Here is a 20,247-nt window from a genome sequence, read left to right as displayed (position 1 = left end):
AGGAGCCACAGATCGGGTCACGGGTGATATTTAAAATACTGAACTTTGGCACTAACTGGTCAGACTGGGTCATGGCTGGGGCCCTGGAGTGGGGGGGAATCCTGAGGGCCCTCTGCTGTGTTGAGTGTTAACCCTTAAATTGCTGGATGATGTGGAGGTTTGGGCTGGACTGGAGGAGGAACAAGGGACATTTAGTGCAACATCACCATCCAGGAGGGGAGTATTTTACTATTTTAACGACTGGTTCAGCTGTGCAGGGCATGACTGCCTAGCTGAGGTGGCCAGGACTGGGTTGTCCCCATGTGGGTGCTTTTCAAGCCCCTCCTTGTTGTCTGCTAGCCTTACTTCCTTGGGGGTGGCTAAGATCCAAGAGGCTGCCCTCCCTCCTCCCCCATCACATTAGAAATGGTGCATTGTGGTGCGCCAGGAAGAGGGACACAGAAGCTTCTGGAATGAGCCTGGACCTGGCTGCTGGCCCCAGCTCTGTCTCTACTCTCAGGGCCTCAGTTTCCCCATGCAATACGGTAGCTTTGCGACCCCAAGACCCCTTCCAGCTCTGAGGTTCTGTGTGTGCTCGGTGTGCTTGTGGGCACGCACGCTTCTAGGAACGGTTGGCACTGTCTTTGGGAATTTGTCACGTATGTTGAGGAGTCCCTGTTTGGAATAAATTGGGATGGGATGCAGATCTCTCGTGAGAACTCTGGTAGGTTCCTGGAATCCTGCGTCCACCTGGGGAGGGCTTTGCTTTATTTGTGGCCTCAGATGCATAGACAACCAGATCTTGCAGGATGTGAAAGTCCTACAGAGACTTACCCCAGGGGTGGTGGCAGGGTCCCCTTTGGGAACCTCCACTCTGAAAAGTCACACAAACACTCAACATCAGGGAGTTCATGGACCCTTCCTAATGCCCATCTGAGCACCTCAGGTTCAGGACCTCTGATCTAGTCTCACCTCTTTGGGGAGGGGGGAGCCCAGAGAGGGAAAGCAACTTGCCCAAGACCACACAGTAAGTCACAGCACAGCAACATACAAATCTACCACCATGCAGACAAGGCGCCCTCCCTCCCTCCTGGCTCCAGCAGCCCCCACTGCCCCCACCCAGCCTGGGATATGGAGGGAGGAGAGCAGCACCTCACCAGCCCATGGCTGGTTACAGGCGAGCATAGCCTCTGAGACAAATGTGGACATTTCCTTTCTCGCTGGCAGAAGAGAGGCAGCAGCCAGAGATTCTGCAATTGCAAAAGGGCGGCCTGGAGAGTCAGTCTCCCCGGCTTGCTCTGCCTTTTCCCTCTTCTTACTGCTCGTACACATCCCGGCTGCCGGTCCAACGCTGTGTGTTCTGGTCAGGATGGCTGCTCTGGGGTTTATCTGTAGGATGTGGTATTTACTCCTTATTTACCACCCTCCCCATACACGGGTCATAGAGAGTTTGTGACTTCCTATTAAAAACCACCGTGACATATGGACCTGTCTTCTGCCTCTCTATCCCCTTCGAGCGGGGAGCTGGTCGTCCATGCAGACAGATCAGGAGATGATGTGAAAGTGATGAGAAGTGAACGGCGGTTTCTTCCTGTTCAGCACTGTGTCTGTAACCGGGGATAAAAATAAACCCGGGACCAGTAGTGGTGGGCTGGAGCCGAGGAGCTTACATTATTCAGCTGCCACCAGGATGGAGATCCTCAGTGTGCTGGGAGGGTGAAGGAGGCCCCACAGAAACAGCCCCTTCTGCTTCCTGTTCCCCATCCTTGTCTGCCTCCAGGGGCTGTCAGACCTGAGTTCGAACACTGACTTCAGTGCTCCCTTGCTGTGTGACTTCAGGCAAGACCCTTAACCTCTCTGAGATTCAGTTTCCTCAGGTATATTAAGGGATTTCGGTGCAGTGGCCAAGAGCATGGAGTCTGGAAATAGAGCTCTTGGGTGTAGATCCTGGTTCTAGCACTTTCTAGTTGTGTCACTTCCCCTCTCTGGGCCTCAATGTTTCTACCTGTAAAGTGGGGATAATAAAGGAATTGTGAGCCTTTTAAGAGTTCATGCTTGCAGAGTGCTTAGTTCTGAGCCTGGCAAGGAATAAGTGTCCAACAGATGTCAGCAGTGGGAATGACGATGGTGCTGGGAACAGTGAAGTCGCCCTTGACCCAAACAAGAGGTGAGAGAGGAAGATCATGCAGCTTTGGCGCCCAGGAGAGAGAGGACGTGGCTTGGGGACAGGACACTTCCAGATCCATGTGCTTTTCACGCAGTTGCTGGAGGTCCCTGGACCTCAGTTTCTTCATCTTTGAAATGGGCATAATGACCTCCTTTCTTTAAAGCTTGTAGGCCCTGAGGATCAGGGCGATTGTGATTGTGGTGGGCAGGCCCTACAGGAAGGGGTCCAGGAGGAGAAACCCCATGGACTCACCTGAGGCTTTTGTTCCTTCAAATCCTGGGAGGCTTTTGCTGAATCATCCCAGCTCACCAGCTCGGAGCCTGTGCATTTTTCTTAGGAGACCTGAGCTCTCCCTGGCTTCCTGCCATGTGCTCCTCCCGGGGCTCCTGAGGTGCTGCAGGCAGATCCTTGAGGGCCACAGCTGTGCCATCTCCACTTTGGAGTCAGGGTGAGCACACAGCAGGTGCTCAGCAATGAATTTCATGAATGAATACACGGAAGGAAGGGAGGAAGGGAAAGAGGGGCGGAGGGAGGGAGGGAGGCAGAAACCTTGTTGATTGACAGGTCAGTTTGGGGAGGTGCCTTGACCTATGGTCCACCCAGAGGCCTGCATGCAGTCCGTGCTTAGTGTTTGCTGATTGTGATGAGTCATTGGTAGAGTTTCCTTTCCGATCTACCAGCAACCGACAGGCCTCTCTGTCTTCCTGCCAGAGCATTTATTGACATTTATTTATTCGTGTGTTGCACATTTATTGAGTACTTACAGTATGCCTGGCACACATGGACATTAGGAATAAAATGGTGACAGCGACAATCCCTTTGAGACTTAGAGAAAGGAAGTGGCTACCTACAAAGCGTGATCTTTTGAGGGGCGGTACAAGGGGTGTCCTTAGTCACCCTGAAACACTCAGTTCACTGATCATCTGAAATTCCGCCCTTAAGGTTTCATTCTTTGTTTTAAGGCTTTGCTCGTGGATAAAAAAACGGTGCTTTGGGGTGGGGTGACGCACCAGTCTTATTAGTCGTGGACACTTTAGTGAGGAGGAGTTGGAAAATCCTTTCTGAAAGTGAGGGGAGAGGAGTCTGCATGCTGATTTTGCTGGCAGAAGAGAGGGCAAAAGCAGAGAAAGGCAAACATTGCTGGATTCACATTCTTCTGGGGGGGGGTGAAGAATCTCTGGATGCCCAAGAGAACCCCAGGCCAGTTCTCGGGTTGCACGCTAGACCAGTGCCCTCCGGAAGGGTGATTGTGGGGTCCTGCGACCTGTGTTTTCACAAGCCTCCGCTGCTATGGATAAAGGAGATTTTGTGAAATGCAAAGCACTTTTACAAGTGTTAGTTATAACTGTTCTAAGTGTGTTGCAAACCTCAGACTTTTTGCCGAGGTTCTCCCGTCCCCCCACCATCCCCCAAAAGGCTGAACAGAATAAGAATCAGGCCAGTTGCCTCCCCACACACACCATTTAATTACTGCAACCGAATCCCTCAGTTTCCCACAGCCCCGTGAGCTGGACCTAGCAGGGCTGACCCCCCATTCACTTCTAACCTCAGAGCACCCTGGACGGCGGGGGGCCAGGGCGGGCGTTTCTTCCTCAGGCAGGATCCGGGGACTTAGGTTAGCAGATGGCTCTGTGGCAAGGCAACAAAGATCAGAAGCTGGCCAGGCCTTGGGGCTTGAGGGAACAGAGGTGGTTCTTCTTAGCCCAACTTGGCTCCCCATTTGGGCCAAGGAAATGGGGGAGATGACAGCGCAGTGCAGAGGCATCAAGCTGCCATGTGCACTGTCACCGTGGTTTCCTCGAAGTAATTGTCTTGCTGTCATTAGTTTTAATGACATAATGCCTGCTTAAATCTCATTGTAAGGGACTGTGTCAGACTCTGATTTAGTAATCCAACTAGTGAGCAAGATAGCATGCCTCAGGAAGCTGGGGGGGTTTGCCCACCCCTCCCTAATGAATCTTCTAGAGGAAACTCATCTGACAGCATCATAATGATGCTTGGTTTGTGAAGGATTTATTTGGAGAGCGGGGTGGGGGAAAAGAAAGCTCCTGTCTGTCAATATAATCTGAGTCAGTTCATTCAGTCGCCTTTTTTTTTTTCCTGTTTTCTTTTTTCCTGTTTTTTCCTCTTTAACATACCTACACAATGACAAGCAGCGGCTTGTGAATGGAAGCTGCTTTCGGGAGAGAACAGATTATGTAAGCAGGTTTCCGTGCCAGCAGTGATGGTGGGGCGGCATTCTAGGGCTGCTGGAAAGAGGGCTGATGTCTTCAAGTTCATGGGGAAGCCCTCCATGGAAGATGCTGGCACAGAGCATCTGTGTGGTCCATTGTGTCCCACAGCCTGCTCCCTGGCCCCTCCCGCTCCGACTAGCAGTTTCTTCCCCTGTCACTACTGTATCGCTGTGTCTCTTAAGTCTCCGTTTGTCTGTGTCTCTCTCTGGCTCTCTCTTTACTTAACAATCCCCTTTCATTCTTCTTGTCCCTCTTTCCTCCCCTTCATTCCCTCTCTTTCCATCTCTCCTGCCAACCTGCCCTGGCCTCCCCACGTTTCCTGTTCTCCCACTGTCTTTCTACCTTCCTCTCCTAACTCCTGCCCTTCCCCACCCCATTTTTAGAGTCTTTCATGCAGATATACCCAAGTGGCTTGTGAAGGAAATGCATTTCTGAGTCCCTGAGATGCCCCCAAATTAGGCCTCCAAGTAGAGTGACCAATTGTCCCTGGGTGCCTGGGACTCTTGGCACGCAGGACTTTCCATGTTCAAACCACAAAAGGCTCAGGCCAGCCAGGAAGGGTTGGTGATCTTCAGCCTATGTCAAGTGCTTGGAATTTTGTGGAGCTTTCAAAAGGCCACACATGTGACCTTCCTGGCAAGTCGCCTGCCCTCCTCCTCAGGGGGGAGGGACCCAGCAAGCTGTGCAGCCCACCCTATCCTCTGCATGGCTCTGGGGCGTGAAGACTGCCTGGGCACTCAGAGGCCAGGGGTCAGCCAAGGGCAGGGGCTGATGCCGTCCTCATTCCCTACCACCCCCACCCCGACAACACTGACCACCAGCCAGGTGTTCACTCCTTTGTCACACCAGGGGGAGTGGGTGAGACACTGAGATAGTTCTCTAACTTGAGTCTGTGTTAGCATCCCCTGGAGGGCTGTTAAAGCACAGAGTTTCTGATTCCGTGGGACTAAGACAGGGCCTGGGGACTGACCTTGCATATCTAACACAGCAGTCCCAGGTGACAGGGATTCTGTTGCTCCAGGAACCCCGCTTTGAGAACCGCTGCTTTCTGCACCCTCATTCATGCATTCATTCATGCCCAAATATTGTGTGTACCACTATGTGCCAGGCACTGGGGCCCCAGTGGTGAACGAGATGGAGTTCCCTGCCCTCTGAGAGCTTCCAGTCTAGTTGGTGGGAGACACAGGTGATAAACAAGTAAACACGTCACCAAGATGATTTCAGACCGTGGTAAGTGCTGTGAAAGACGTGACAGAGAAAGAAAGTAGTGGGTGGGGAGAAGAGAGCTGATTTAATTATTTGGAAAGGGTGCCCAGGGGAGGCTTTTGGAGATGGTAGCGTTTGGATTGAGAGCTGAGTTTCTATAAGGAGCCGGAACTATCCAGGCAGGGGGAACAGCAAGTGCAGGGGCAGAAGGAGAGCGGGAAGGCCAGTGCACGTGGGGTGCAGGGAAAGTGAGCGGGACGAGGCAGAAGAGGGGCTGGGGTCTGGGCATGCAGGACCGGCCAGGGTAGGCAAGGAGTCTGAATTTTATTTATTTGGGGAGAGGGTTTTAACGAGGAGAGTGACATGACCTGATTTACAATTTTGGGACCGATCGCAAGAGGGCAGGGATGGAGGCCGCAAGACCAGTGAGGGGGTCTGGACCAGGCGGTGGCAGGGAAGACGGTGGTCAGATTTGGGGTGTGTTCTGCAGCAGCACAGACAGGTCTTACCGATGGATCAAAGGTGGGGGTGAGGGAGGAGCCAGGGCCCATTCCCAGGGGATTGGAACATTTCCTGGTAGTGGTTCCGCAGCTGTGATTCTGGGGCTGTGGAGAGGGGCCTTGACTGCAGCCAGGGGCCCGTGGGTTAAAGAGGCAAAACCAACAGGTGCGCCACGTGACAGGCCGTCCGGGGAGATCTGCCAAAGCCCATCCCGTGCTGGCTGCCATGCAGCATCCCCCTCCCCCAGGAAAACACAGCAGCTCAGGCATTTTTGCTCCCATGAGCAATGGCTGGATTAATGTCAGCTTTCACATTTTCGCTATAACGTTCGTCTATAGTTGAATGATATTGCCATGCCACTGACTGCAGCGTTTGACTTTACCCCACGAGCTCAGTGTTCCAGAAAGGAAGTTTAAGAAAGTAGTATACATTTTTCTATATTTTTGTTTTTCATTCTTGAAAAACAATTTGTATACTTTAATCACTTATTTTAATAAAATGTGGCACCTTCACTGTGTTTACTTACAGATATAAATACTGTAATTATTTTCTGTGGAGTTTTGACACATTGTGGAGAACAAACTTGAAATCAATTAACGTAGTGAAAAGGTTAAGCAGGCTATTGGAACTTGGTGAAGGCGATGGAACCACTGGGGTGGCTGCTGCCCCCATGTCAAGCTGGCCGTGTCTGGCCAAGTCTTTCTGCCAAGGGTCTGGAGATCGGGGGCTTGTGGGAAAGGCGGCTGGGTAGGATGGAAGACGCAAACTTCCGATGTTTGCAGCTTCCCCTCTGATCATTGGAGACCTGCCTTTTGTTCACCGGAGCGGACCAGCCCAGGCCAGAGGGAGCCATCAGCACTGGGCATGTGCCAGAAGACAGAATGCAGATGACACTCATTCCCGGGAAGGGCCAGCCCCTAGACTGGGAAAATGCAGCACGCAGACCAGACATACCTTCTCTGGCTCTCAGGAAGGGACCTGCTGCCGTTTCTTTAGATTTGTTTGTTCTCTTTTTCCCCTTGGATGGGTTTATCTGGGAGGGCAGCCCTCTGGATTATCTGCAGAGGGTTCTGGGCGCATGCCCTCCTCTGAACAGTGCAGAAGTGCTTTGGGGAGAAATCCCCAGGAAAAAAGAAGTCGTGCTCACACATTGGTGATGAGGAGGGGGCTTTGCTTCTGATGTCAGGAGAGCTGGCCTTTCAGTTACCCGCCCGGAGAACTCATCTGCTTGGTAGATCAGTAAGAAGCCTTTGTCTGGACGTGAGGCGCTAAGAGTTGAGTTATTCTTCTTTCTCGTTTCCCAGTACATGATAATCCTTGATCCTTGCAGGCCGCTTTCTCAGTTTTTCATTGTTTATTCTCTGTTTCACTTTTGATTATTTGGTCATTTGCCCATCTGTGTGGAGAGACCCCAGCTCCATTCCACAGGCAGCTGCCCTGTGCCCTCCCCAGGGCCTGGTTTCCTCCTGTAACACTGACGCAGCCTCTGGAAATAGACTGGTGGCTGCAGAAAGGCCTACCTTGGCCCTGAACATGCTCAGAGGGAAAAATGCTGCCGAGACTGGTAGTGGGAGTCCTCCAGAGACACCCCAAAGCCCTGGGACTGAGCAGACTCCAGCTCTGGAAAATTCTCCCTCTGGTTGTCATGGCAGCAGGTCGGGGATGGGAGCCTTTATCCCAATGGGCACCACAGGGCTGTCATTTCTGGTTGACACAGACAGTAAGGGTGGCCTCAGGTCTCTGCAGGATGGCCTCCGATGCCCTGAGGGGGGGCTCCCCGCTTGCTTTCACCATTCCACCAGCCTCTTGCTAGAAAGACCACTGTGCAAAGAGTCTATTCATTTGGGTCCCAGCTATGCCAGATGGTGGTTGTATCTTAGAGATGCGGTTTCGTACAGGAAGTGAATGAGTCAAGGGTTCGTCTACTGCGTCACAGGCAGTCACGGTGGGGAGGCTCAGTCCTGTGCTTCAAATTTCCATGCATGACCTCCTGGATTCCTCACAAAGCCTGGGGAAGGAGGCGTTCGCATTATGCCCATTTTGCAGACCAGGGCTCTGAGGTTACAGAGGACAGAGAGGTCTCGGGTCCTCAAATTCACATCCTCAGTAAAGGGTAGATTCGGGGACTCACACTCAGATCGTTTGAACACCGAAGTCAAATACTGAATTGTCACAGCAGGGAAATGAACCTCCCAGGGCCTCGTTCTTCTGCTCTGTAAAATGGGGTAATAATCAATCACCACTTCACTTAACTGTTCAGGGTTCTTGTGAAGATCAAGCAATTGAGAAATGCTTCTTGAGAACACAGAGCTTTGCAGAGATGGATTTCTAGCCTTCAGCTCCTCGTGCTGGGCTCCAAAGCGGGAAGGTCATTCTGATGGAGGACTGACCGGAGCATTGACCAGCAGGGGGGCAGCGTGCACAGGGGTTAGAAGCACAGCTGCTGCCTCCTGACCTTGGAAGTCCAGCTGCGCTACTTGCCAGCCTGCGACCTGGGATGTTACTTGGCCTTTCCGGCTTCAGTTTCCTCACCTGTAAGATGGGAATAATAATAGCACTTCCCTTATAGAGTTGCTGTGAGAATTACATGAGCATGTGTGTGCGTGCGTGTGTGTGTGTGTGTGTGTGGCACCTCAGGGCAGGACCCAGTACACGGTGCAACTATATAAATGTTAGCTGTTTATTACTGTATAGGGCTTACATTTTCAAGAAAATTACCTCTAGAGTCAACGTTGTTTCATAACAACCTTCCGAAGGGGAGAGCTGGGATCGCTCCTTGTATTTACAGATGAAGGAACCAAGTCCCCTAGAAGTGAACCAATTTCCCAAGATCCTGAGGTGAGTTAGGGGCCAGAAAAAGGTTTAGTCTTCAGGGATGACTGTGGCCACGCCACAAAGCTCTGAAGCACAGCAGGTCCACCAGGCCAGTGACAAAGTGTAAATCTGACAAAAAGTGATAAAGTGACAGTCACAGATAGGCTGGAAAGAGCAGAGGGCTAATTTGGTGGCCTCAGGATCCTTCCCGGTAGCTAAGGCTGTGAGCACTTGCAGGTGGGTGCAAGTAGATGCCACACATGCTCTAAGCCACAGAAAACCTGGTCACCAGCAGGTGGCTGAAGCCTCACTGGGGAGCCGGGGAGCTCTAAGGTAGATAAACAGGGTTCTGTGGGCTGCTTCTCATGCTTTTTAGGAAGTCAGGACCCCTCCCCACTTCTGTCCCCACCTCCCGGTATGTACCATCAGCAGACCTCTGCACTCTGTGTTCTCCAGGCCCATCAGTTGGTTGGTTCAAGCCTGGGGTATGTGTGTATCAGACATTATCAGACCTGACTTGTCAATGGTATAGCACAGCTGTTAGGGGCTCAGCATTGAGAGCAAGACTCTGTGGGTTCAAATCCCCACGTTATCCTTTCCTAGCTGTGCAGACGTGACCGGTCACCAAAAGCTCCCTGTACCTCAGTTTTTCCAACTGTAGAATGGGAATGCTGTTAATTGTAGGATCGAAGGATCGAAGATGGGCAAGTTCTCCTGGGACACCATCATCATCATCACTGTTACTTCTTAGCAGCCAGTACAAACTCGTCCTCAGATCTTTGCATCTTCCTAATTCACGAAGGTTCTTGAAGGTCATTTACATGCGCTAGTGGTTTCCAAATTCAGATCTGGCCCATAATAAAGTTCCCACTGGCCCTGATGACAGGAGCAAAATTAGGCATTTACAGATGGGCAAAAAGTGGCCAACTAAATTTCCTAGAATGGATTTTCCTTTAGCTGACGTCACGTCTCTTCTGGCTCACTTAATGTTAAAATATATTCTTTAAAAATGAAACATTGGAAATAGTTGATGGCAGTTTAGTGTTGTTGTTTTTTTTAAAAAAATTAGTGTTCTTTCTTGGCAAATACGAAGAAAAACAACAATTGACAACCCCAAGGAGGCCCCCTTAAATGTCTCCAGATGTCTGGGAGATAATTTTGTCCAATCATTGACCTCAGAGGTTATCAAATTTTAGTGTGTGTAAGAAGCCACTGGGGGTATTTGTATAAAATGCAGATTCTCAAGGCCCATCCCTAGAAATTCTGATTTAGTGTGGCTTCGGGTTGTGCCCAAGAATCTTCAGTATATAGAGTTTCCTCATTGATTCAGTTGCAGCCCGTGCGTGGATCATTCTGTGGGGGACACAGCTCTTCCTGGTGGGTGAATCTTCTTCACTCCTTGGACAATGGGCTGGAATGCCCCCAATTAGGGGTCTCCCCTTCAAAGGCCTCTGTGCGTGTCAGACAGGCCCTATCAGCGTGGTCATGGACTTGGGTCAGACTCCTGTCACTCGTGATCGTTTTGCCTTCTGGGGTCACAATGAAGAAATACAGCTCCTAAGACAGAGCATGGTCCTTACACTGACAGGTAAATGCACAGTAGGAGGAAATTGCAGGAGGCTAACTGTCCGAATTCATTTTTGTCAGGGGGATAATTCAGAAGTGAACGTCTGGTTTCCTCCACGTTGTAATTTGTTTCCCCCTCAACCAACATAAAATCATTCCTTCATTCATTTAGCCGATACGTGTTTATTAACCATCGATGACCATATAGGTCAGATAACTAAATACAAGGCGGACCTTCAGTTTCCGCATTTTCCCAGTAAAATGATCAATCTCCCCTGACTCCCACAAAATGTTTTCCAGACTTAAATGAATAACCTATTAGGAACTGGAAGAAAGAAAACAAAAACCTATTAGGAAGGTAGATGAAGTAGTTAAATGTCCATTTATAATATTTGATTCATTAACGGTATTAACACGTTGCATACGGATCACAAGAATCTTCACGAGGGATTTAAACCCTGCCGTACGCAACGTGTTAACACACACATACTGAAAATTACATGTTGTGTAAAATAATCAATTAGTCCATAGCACTGTTTTTTCTGCCACTTCTACACCTTTAAAAATAATGAACAAACCAGAAAAGTAAGTTTTATAACTCGAGTCAAAGTCATCTACTGCAAGTATCTTTTACTAAGGAGTGGGAAAGGAAGGAATACCATTTGGAGTTGCCTGATGGTTGAAAAGTTTAGTTAGCATTTACTTAAATAATTTGGTTATTCAAAATAAATTGAGAGAGATGATAAGAGATGCTTGCCAGTGTGAAAAACATTTTAAGGACTTGGATAGAAGGCGAATTTCTGTTTTCTGAGGATTATTTGGTTGGAGGGAATCCTTTTCTTCTTTTTGGTCACTTACTGTATTTGCCAGGTACTGTGCTCAGTGCTGGCATACAGGAGGAGATAATTTCGATTTGGTACTTTCTCTTGAGGAGGAAAACATGAACTAGTAATCATAAATATGGATATATAAATAGTACCTGAGCTAAGGGTTTTAAAGAGAGCATGTCACAAAGAAATCGGACCTAATCTGGGAGGGCTTCCCTGAAGGAGTGACATGTGACCTGATAGCTGAAGGATATGTAGGAGTTAGCCATGTAAAGAGAGGGGAGCAGTACATCCATAGTAGAGAGAACAGCATGTGCAAAGGCCCTGAGGTGGCATTCAAGCATCTGAAAGAAAGTCAGCATGGTTGGAGCACCAGGTTGGGGAAGCCCAGTGTGAGACGAAGTTGGTGGTAGCTGCCGGGCAAGTCGTCTTTATTCTGAGAGCAGTGGGGTTTCACAGGCAAAAGGATGACCTGATCTGATTTGTTTTGAAAAGGCCTCCCAAGCTGCAGCACAGAATTCCCACACACGGGAGATTTGACAAATACTCTCAACTGCTGAAAATCACTCTGTGTATTGGCTGAGCCCCCATGCCCCACCCTCTTTATAGCACCGACTCCCTGGAAAGGAGGAGGACAGTGGGACCTCCACCAGGGAGAGATTTTGTGGTGCCATTAACCATGGTACAGGGCCCTCCCTGAAAATATGGCGGGCGAGAGTGGAGGGAGGAGGCAGGGACAGTCACCAGTCTGCCTGGACTTAAATCCCAGCTCTGCTGCTGCGTGACTGAGCAAGTTACTACATCTCTCTGTACCTCAGTTTCCTCCTCTGCAAACAGGGGATAACTATAATATCTACCTTGTCGGGTTGGCTTGGAAATTGAACAAGTCAATATGCATACAGAATCTTTGCTTGGAACAGACATGGCACATGAAAGGTACTCAGGAAACATGAGTTATTATTTTGATGGTGGCGACGATGGTGATGCAATCTCAGAGCTCAACGTGCTAGAAGACGTCCTGTTAATCCTTTGCACCCTCTGTCCCCTGCCTCCCTCCTTTAGGCCTTTCCTCAAAACATCACCTTCTCAGGGAGACCTTTTCTGATCGTCTTATACAAAATCGCCCTCCCACGCCAGAAGTCTACTCCCTCCTCCTTTGTTTCAGATTTCTACCTAGCACTTAGCACCACGTGACACACGATCTATATTACTTATTTATTTTGTTCGTTGTCTTTCTCCATAAGAACAGGAATATTTGACTGTTTTATTCCCGCCGGGTACCCAGTGCCCCATATCCCACAGCATCTGGCACACAGTAGGTGCTCAGTAAGTATTTGTTGGTTACATGACCACTGACTGTGTCCGTCTAACGCTCCTTGCTCTTGTTCGAAGCCTAACCCCCTCCCCAGGCTGCTCTAACTCACCTAACAGCTCATTAAACAGCAAAAGGAAAAAAAAAATCCCCAAACCCGAGAAGGGGTGGGGGACGGCCAGGGAAGGTGTGCAGGCACCAGACTGGTGATGGGGAACAAAGGGAAGGGCTTTTATAAAACCTACTCAGCAGCCTCATCTTTTTAACCTGATGAATCGCATTAGGCCTTTGTCAATATCAACATTACCTCAGCCCTGGCCGCAGCAGCTGGGGGAGCGGCAGACGTATTCAATATTTCAGAAGACCTGCATTGCAGGCGAAGGGTTTGGGCCGCGTGGGGAAGAACAGCACATGCTCAGGGACAGTCTCTTAAGTGGTGTCTTACTTTTAAACTGAGAGAAACAAGAGAAGAAAAAGCCTAACAGCCCTCAGCCTCTCCCTCCTCCCCCGATTTCTGGTAACATTGAACCGTTATTTGCTCTGACTCAGGGCAAGCGAGCGCTGCCTGCAGAAGGGAAAGCGTGACCCAGGAAGTTGGCGCTCCTGGGCTCCCTTTTTTTCTAGCGTTGCATAAAGCCATGATTCTCAGAGTGTGGTCCCCAGACCAGCAGCAGCAGCATCACCTGGAGCTTATCAGAAACCCAAATTCCTGGGCTCTGTCCCCGGCCTCCTGAATCTGAAACTCTCGGGAAGGAGAGTACACATCAGCCGGCTTGCAGAAGCCCTTCTGGACATGCACATTCACTGGCAGGAGGGAAGGGAACCGAAGAGGGTGTGGATTGGGGTGAGTGTTCTAAGCTGGGGTCCTCAGCCCCAGTTGCATGGTATAGTCACCGGGAGGACTTGGGGAAAGTACGATCAAGGTATCTCCCACGAGTATCTTTACTTTGGTTGAAATCCTGGAATTGCATTTTTAACCCACCCCCACCCACACCGGTGATTCTAGGGTACGGCCAAGGATGTGACCCTTTGTTCTAAGGCAACCCCTCTGTTTATCACCGACATGTCTTTGGCGAGTCCTCATGTGTCTTCATTTTTTGGCACCTGTAACCTGGGCCCCAGCCTCCCATCTTCCATGACTTGTAAGGAAATTGAGTCGCTTAAGAGAGATGCTGATCACATAGCATCTCACAATAGTAAAATCTTTGCAGGCTGTCAAAGTGCCGTGCAAATGGGAGGGTCCATGAGGGTCTCCTGGGCTGTGTCGGTGCCTTTTGACCATTTCCTTCTGGGTGCCCCATTGCCCCGTCTCATCATCTTGGGGAAGTAGGGCCACAGAAGGCTCACCATCAGAGAATTTGAGAGGAACATTGAGGCTCCCCAGTTTGGAGACCACCACGCCTGGGAGAGGACCGGCTGACACGAGGTGCTGAAGGCAGACGTGACAGGAGATGGGTATAAATTCAAACCTTACAGGCAATGGTCGGCAACGAGGACTTTGTACCAGATTATTCTGAGATGAGAGCTGCCAGTTCCAGAGTATTGAAATAGTCCAACCCTGTGCTGGGAGTTCTACATGCCTCATTTCACCCATTTCCAACACCAGCCCTGAGAAGAGGCTACAGTTACAACCCCCATTTTCCAGACAAGGAAAGTGAGGCGCTGAGGGGCCAAGAAACTTGCCCAAGGTCCCAGGCTAGCAAGAGACAGAGCCAGGACCAGCCACAGCGAACTGTCTGAATTTAGCCGCCTCCTATCAAGTGGTCCCTAAGCTGAACACAGGTTGGCTTCCTGGGACAGGTCATTATTGAGGAGAGGCTCTGAAGAAGTCTCCAGAAGCCCCAGGGGAAGTGACTATGGAAGGAACTGGGCATCACCTCTTCCTCCTTTTGCCTCTAACTTCCGACTCTTCGCACAGTACCTCCTGCTTGCTTCAGTTCTCTGTCACAAGAGCTTTGTTTTCCACTCAAGGCTTCTATGTCCCCAGGTCTCAGAAAGGCTTACCGGGGACACTTTAGTTTTCTTGATTTTTATATGGCAGCTTGGCCAAGAACTCACAAGTCGCTGCAAAGCGTCAATTACTCTTTGAGAGAGAAATGACCTTAAGCTCCCCCTTCGTTCTTCAAGAAAGAGATGGAAATCAGGGCCCAGGGGACTCCATCGTCACTTGTCCTCAGCTTTGAAAGATGAGGACCTTCCTACTCCCTCAGATCTGCCCTCCCCATCAGTGACCCAGTTTATTGCAGGAACTGAGCTGGCAGCCTAGCTTGAGAGGGACCACTTGCAACTAGCCCCTGGTTTGCTGCAGACCTTTCGCCTCTGAGCATGTTCTGTGGATGCCAGAGATTGGAAATCTACTCATAAACACATTTACTCCCAGCTCTGCTTCCTTATCTGATCAAACTGCAGCAGGGCTGTGTGCGAGATGATTCCTGTAAGTTTTCCGTCCCTGGTGAGTCCCCAAGCCAGTATGTTCAGTCCAGGCAGGTTTCTTCTGCTTCATTTCGTTTTGCCCCAGAAAGGTGATGGTGGAGGAACAGGGTTTGAAATGCACCTTGGGTTCCTTGTGGGAGAAGTTGGCCAGGAAAAAGCTATAATGACAGTGCTTCGCAGGTCCTTGACACTTTTCCTCCCAATTGCCTCTTTGCATCAATTATCTCATTGTCTGCCCCTTGTCTCTACCACATTCTGAAAAATAAAATAGGAAACAGACCAAACTGCTAAGCATTTGTCCCACTTAATAGTCCTCATTATGAGAGGGAAAATGGAAAGATAGCCGCACTTGCTGATTAGTATCAAATATATACAGACAGTGTCAGAAAAATGTATACACGTTTTAAGAAAGGAAAAAACTGTATTAATAGATACCAATAACAAAACAAGTCCCATTTGACTTCTGCAATTACAAGAGGTGCTCAAAGTGGTTCCCATCAGCGCCCAGACACTTCTGATGATGGTGAACTACTGTTTGAGCAACGTTGACCTAAGTGTCCACTTGTATATATATTTTGGCACCCCCCAGTATGTATATATGTATGTATGTATGTATGTATGTATGTATGTAGAGAGAGAAAAAAGAGAGAGAGAGAGAGAGAGAGAGAGAGAGGCTTCTCATTATTTGCAGTCACCATGAGCACTGAATTAGCAAATACCAAACCATCACTCCTGGAGAAATACAGGCGTAGGTTCCTGCAAGCCTCTGGTCATACTTCATCAACCAATCCAAACGTATCCTTGTTTTATGTAGGTTTCTGTTTAAAGCCACCTTAATTATTGGATGTTTTACTGCAATCAGGCTATTATAACAACCTGCCTTAGACTGGGTGGCTTATCAACAACAGAAATGTGCTTTTCACCGTTCTGGAGGCTGGGAGTCTGAAATCAGGGTGCCAGCAGGGTTGGGTTCTGGTGGGGGCTCTCTTCTGGGCTACAGACGGCCGACTTCTCATTGTGTCCTCACACGGAGAACAGAGAGAGTAAACAAACTCTCGTGTGACTCCTGCGAGCCACGATCCCTCATGAGGGTCCCATGCTCAATAAGCCTGTCACTTCCCAGAGGCCCCGCCTGTTAATACCATCGCATTGCAGGGCCGAGTTTCCACATATGAATGTTGGGGTACACAAATGTTCAGTCAATAACAATATATATTATTGATGCCTTAGCATTGAGCAAACAGCACTAAAACTCATGCCCCAGCGAAGCTTCTCTAACACAGGCAATTTCTCTGTGAGGCACATCCCAGCCTTCTCACACTTAAGAATATCAGACGGCACTTCAGCACTATGCTTGGGGGCCACTTTAAACAGCGAAATCATCAACAAAAATGCGACAAACATGGTGATAAATAGACCTGGAGAAAGACACTTAGTTACAGTGTGAGAGCTTAAACAAAAAGGCCGAATGTCACCTGTTGGACTTTAGCTGGTAACATGCAAGTTGAGCAACTCTTTTTTTTTTTTTAGCTACTCTGTGTGTGTCTACAAATGACCATGAATGTGCTGCAAGAATTGCCTGTGGGGTTACAAATACATTTTAGTGAGTGGGCAAATTTGCAAACATGGAATCTGCAAATAATGAGAACTGTGTGTGTGTGTGTGTGTGTGTGTGTGTATTACATTGATTGTAAACTTAACTCAAACTAGTTCAAATGATACAAAGGGACATTTATTGGTTAACTTAATAAAAAAGCCCACGGCATGGCTGGGGCACCACTGTCTCCAGGGGCTCACAGATAGCGTTCGGAATGAATTCTGATCATCTCTTAGTTCTGCTTTCCTCTGGGTGGGCCTCACAGGCAGGCTTTCTCCACCTGGTAGAACCCCATCAGGTCCGAGTTTGTCTTATTCCAGCTTCAGCCCAGGAGGACAAAAAGAGAGAACTTTCTTCCTAAGATTCCAGCAAAAGTCCCAGGACTGAGTCTCATTGGTTTGCATTGGGTAACTTACCCAATTTTGAATCAGTCACAGTCATGAAAACAGGGCTGGTTGGCCGGACCAGGATCATGTGACTACCCTCAGAGCTGGGAGTTGACTTTTCTGATGTAGATTCCTTACAACTGGGCTGGAAAGTGCGTGTGTGGCGCTGTCTATGGTCCTGAACCACAGCTCTGCTGACTTCTGCCCAACCTTTCCCAGGAGAGAGGGCTTCTAGTTTGTTGCTGCTGTTTTCTGCCTCTGTGGGAAACATGCACTGTTTCCAAGGCCCATGTCAACAGGGGTTCCAGTAGGAAGCAGATGGCAACTCAAATTGCGTAATCTGAGGGACTTTGTAAGAGGGACAAAAGCATGAACAGGATTAAGGAAAACCAACCGTGGTTGGTGAAGCACCTCAACGCTAACAGTGGGAGCTGTTACCACCCCTAGTCGTGAAGGGGGAGAGGACTAGCGTTACCAGGAACGGTGGGAGCAGGGGATGTCGTTGTAGGAGGCAGCCTGCTGACCAGAGCTGTGATCTGTGTCTAGGAACGCAGCCAGCCCATGGCAACACTGCAGGAATGGAGCCCGGACCTAACACTGCTCCATTCAGTCTCTCCTAGTACTTACTCTCCATGGACTAAATCCAAATGGAAGCCAGAGGACAAGGGAATGGATTGAAGTCATACATACAAGTCAGCCTTCTGGGCAAGAGAGCAGGGAGGGGAGCGGAGGTAGAGGGGTAACAGGAGCTATGACCCATTGACAGGGTCAGTTAGCTATGCGTGGCAATCACTCCAAAAGGTAGTGGCTTAATGCACAACCGTTTATTTGTTTGCAATTCTGTGATTTGGGCTGAAATCAGTTTGGTGGTGTTTCTGTTGGTCTTGCCTGGGATCACTCATGTGGCTACAGTTATCTGGAAGCTGGAAAGGTGGGTAGTACAAGATGGTCTCACTCACATCTCTGGTGGTTTAGCCAGGCTCTTGGCTGGGAAGCCTCAGTTTCCTTCCTCGTGGATAGACTGGATTTCTAACATAGTAGTAGGAACACTCCAGAGGATAAGCTCCAATGGACAAACACTTATCAAGCCTCTGCTTGTGACTTTTCATTGGCCAAACAAAGCCACATGCTAAACCCATGCACAGAATTAGCGTGGAGGGGACTAGGCAATGTGGGAGGGTGTTCGTTGAGGAACATCAGTGTGACAGTCTGCCCTGCTTCCCCAGACGAAGAGGATTGTAGCCTGTGTGTCCCATGTTTGCTGCTGGCTTCATATACTTTTGACAGCTCATGTACGTTCCTGACTAGTGAAAAGATGTTTCCTGGAAAGTGGGATGTTGAGAAGGTGTGTGTGTGTCCCTGTCTGCTCCTAATGCAATGTAAGTGCTTCACCTGCTGGTGTGAGTAGCTTTGAAAAGAAGAGAAAGTAGACCAACTTCAGATGTAGTTTTGATGTCATATCTCTCCAAAGGTAAGTTAGGGGATGAATGGTGACATATCTGATGTAGCTTGAAGGTGTGTGTGTGTGTGTGTGTGTGTGTGTGCGAGAGAGAGAGAGAGAGAGAGAGAGAGAGAGAGAGAGAGAGACTGAGAAAGAGAGACATGTGCCATATATATGTATGTTCTGACAGCTGGGATTTGAATACTGGCTCTGCCATTTGGTGACTTTGGGCCAAAACCTAACCTCTCCCCGCCTCAGTTTCCTGGTACAAAATGGGGCTAATGATTGAGTTGGGAATTAAGTTAGATAACACTGTGCTAACTACCAACATGCGTAAAGCACTTAACACTGAGCCTGGAACAGGATAAATGCTCCCTATTTATTAGGGTTCCATGAAGTGGGATAGGAGGAGGAAAAAGATGGTAGGGGGGATTTAGAGTCAGTCAGGTCTGTGCCTGACTCCCAGCCCTAATATTTACTGGCTCTAATTCGGTCTAGGGGAAAGCCAGTTAGCCTTCATAAATCTCGATTTTTCTATCTGTAAAATGGACTCAGTGGTGTCTCTTTGCAAGAATTAAATGAGCCAATGTATATAAATGACTTAGTGTGGCCCCTGGCACATAGTAGATAGTAAATACCATTGTAGCTGTTATTATCAGCCTGTATATCCTGGAGACGGGACAAGGGTTATTTACTCCTCTTCGTTTAAAACTATTCATGTACTGGTCATAGTAACTCACTTAATCCTTCAATATCCCTATGAGATAGGTATTATTATCACTATTATTATAATCCTTGTGTTTCATCTGAGGAAACTGAGGCACAGAGAGGTTTAGTAACTGTCTAAACATCATACAGCTAGAAAGAGGCAGAGCTGAGATTTGAACCCTGGCAGCTTGTCCCCTCTTAACCTCTGCGCTCTTCACCCTCCAGTAATGGGGGTCATGACACCCACCTGTCTGGGTGATTACAAGGGCTTTGTAAATTGCAGAGCACTGCACCCATACTTGACGTTCCGAAGGCTGTTGCCATGGGGACGTGGGGAGAGGGCCAGGAACTTTGTGGTTCATTCATGTTGTCCAGCCAAACTGACCAAGTTCCATATTTCTGGTACTTGCCCCCACCTGGCGCCAGGCAGGCCTGGGCAGGAGGAGGAGGCATGGAGGCGAGTGCCGGGAATCTATTATTCATGGGAACTGAGAGAAGCTTTTTGCTTTTTCTGAAGTGGTCTCAGATTTTGTCAAATCCACATCCCAGGGAAGTAGCCACGGCTGGACTGTGTGAGGCAAGAAGCGTCCTTTCCGACCAGAGACCCTATAACCCAGGTTATTTTGGGGGGGGGGGGCGTTCTGCAAGTGCACCCGGGTTAACACCCAGCGATGATTTGCCTTGTGCCAGCTCTGGCCCCCATGCTCTGTACTGCCCATTTTTTCCACTTGAACTTCTCAATAACCCTGGGAAGTAGGTGCTGTTACAGCCCCCATTTTACAGACAAGGAAACTAAGGCTCTGAAGTGTTCAAATTGGTCCAGGCTCAGCTAGCTTGAGTTCAGCTGGGGGTTGATCCATGCAACTCCAAAGCCTGCGCTCCTGATGGAAGATTCTGTCATGACATTTGTATCATGGGTGCAATGAGGGTGGCGTGGGTGTGTGTGTTGTGGTAAGGCTAAGAGACAAGTAGAGTCCTCCCTGGGTCCCAGTGTCATCTTCTAGATGAAGATGAAAGTATGCAGGATGAAGTGAAAGTATGCATTTTCCTGGAGCAGAGAGCATCTAAGGCCAGAG

The 20,247-nt window shown here is 49.1% G+C and overlaps 1 protein-coding gene across 8 annotated transcripts in view; it reads left to right on the top strand.

Annotated features, from left to right (window-relative positions):
• The window catches only part of RPH3A (rabphilin 3A), a 216,520-nt gene that overhangs the window by 124,667 nt on the left and 71,606 nt on the right, over positions 1–20,247 (top strand). The gene's annotated exons all lie outside the window — the stretch shown is intronic.

This window comes from Rhinolophus sinicus, linkage group LG16, assembly GCF_036562045.2.
Source record: "Rhinolophus sinicus isolate RSC01 linkage group LG16, ASM3656204v1, whole genome shotgun sequence".
In the NCBI taxonomy this organism is placed as follows: domain Eukaryota; kingdom Metazoa; phylum Chordata; class Mammalia; order Chiroptera; family Rhinolophidae; genus Rhinolophus; species Rhinolophus sinicus.
The sequence above is the reverse complement of the archived record's forward strand: the minus strand, read 5'-3'. Positions and strand labels throughout refer to the sequence as shown.